Here is a 1,660-nt window from a genome sequence, read left to right as displayed (position 1 = left end):
GATACCCCACCAAAAGGCTTTCATCATAGAAATTAATTGCTGGCACAAGCCCCTTGGTAATTTAAAACATGACATTGAATAAACCAGGATAGCTTGACCAACTTATTTCACCAAGACTTCCTTGCCCGTTACAGAGAAAAGTTTCTCCATCCAACCCTGAATTTTATTCCACAACCTGTCCTTAAGGTATTTAAAAAGCTCCATTTCTTGACATTCCCACACCCAAAGGCATCCCTAGACATTTTTCATTCAGCTGCTCATTAGGTACACTCAAAATATGTTTGATCACACCTCTTACCTCCTTAGAGCACCTCTTGCTGAAGAAGATTGAAGATTTTTCCTTATTTATTCTTTGACCAGAAGTATGAGCATAAGTTTTCGGAAGGAGAAACCCTCTTCCGCCCCCTCGTTAGTTGCTTTAAAGAACAGCAGACTGTCATCTGCAAACAAACAAGTGATTCACCGGTGAAACCGATGAGGCCACTTGTATACCCACAAGGCTAGATGACTAATTCTGAATTTTAAAAGACACGAAAGGCCCTCTGCTGCTTGCAAAAGGGGATACACAAGTCATAGGCCCGCCGTCTCCAAAACCCCAAGACCGGCCCTACCCAAGCCTGATACCTGCAAAAAAAATTGAATTTGAAACTAAGGCAACAAGAATTCTCATCTAATAACCTAGCGTAACGCACGTACGTGACCTAGCCGGCCACCACCACCCAAAAAGCTAGGGTTCTCCGCCTCCCGCCGGCGCCGGCGCCGATCCGTCCCGTCTCCGGTGGCCTTAGGGCCATGGGGGCAGAGTGGATCTCAACCCTTGCCGGTGGGAGGGCTCTATTTTTAGATCTTTTTTCGAGCTTTGTTAGGGTTTATGTCCTGCTCAGGAAGACGAGACGGTGACGGCTCCCTGAAGATGGAATAAAGGTCTCTCCGCCTAGCCCCCGTTCCGGTGATGCGTCGAGCATCATAGGTGGGCGTGTGGAGGTGTGTCTCCGACGGATCTGTCGTTGGTGGATTTGCTCGGATCTGTTCGTCGTTTGTTTTTGTTCATGTGTCTTCAGGTTGGTTCCTTCTGATCTACACTCTTCATCCGCGGCGGTTGCTGTTCTGGTGCGTTGGTTGTATGGGGCCTTAGCACGACGACTTCCCGACTGTCTACTACAACAAGGTTTGTCCGGCTCCGGCGAGGGAGGGGCGATGACAGCGGCGCGCCTTCGGCTCGCTTCAGTGCTTGTAGTCGTCGCTAGGTGGTCTATGAATCTGGATGTAATCTTTACTATTTCTAGTGTTCGTTGTACTACCTTGATTGAAGATGAATAGATTGAAAGTTTTTCCGAAAAAAAGAAATTGAGAGGGATGCTCGATGATCATCGCGATGAAAGCCGTTGCGATGAGATCCGTGAAATACGAGTCAGTTTTCAACTTTCACGGAGCGAACGCTCGTCGGCTCGACTCACACGCCACACACCACACGAACCTTCTCCCCCCGTACGACACGACACGACACACGAGCCAGCCGAGCCGCTACCGACCCGACCCACCACGCCGCGTTCCCCAATCCCCCACCCCACAACCAAAATCTTCCCCATCTCCCCCGGCCGGTTCCGTTCTCCCGTCCCCTTCCCCACCCCAGCCTCCAGATCGCGCCGCGCGCCGCCCC

At 50.7% G+C, this 1,660-nt stretch overlaps 1 protein-coding gene across 1 annotated transcript in view; it reads left to right on the top strand.

The window, feature by feature from the left end:
* The first annotated feature begins 1,555 nt into the window (after window positions 1-1,555).
* Window positions 1,556-1,660, top strand: part of LOC119286158 (signal recognition particle 54 kDa protein 2) — a 6,180-nt gene continuing 6,075 nt past the window's right edge. The window contains exon 1 of the mRNA XM_037565513.1: window positions 1,556-1,660. The gene's annotated coding sequence lies outside the window, so the exon portion shown is untranslated.

The sequence above is a fragment of the Triticum dicoccoides genome, chromosome 1A (assembly GCF_002162155.2).
Source record: "Triticum dicoccoides isolate Atlit2015 ecotype Zavitan chromosome 1A, WEW_v2.0, whole genome shotgun sequence".
NCBI lineage: Eukaryota > Viridiplantae > Streptophyta > Magnoliopsida > Poales > Poaceae > Triticum > Triticum dicoccoides.
Note: the sequence above shows the minus strand (reverse complement) of the source record. Positions and strands in the feature narration are given on the sequence as shown.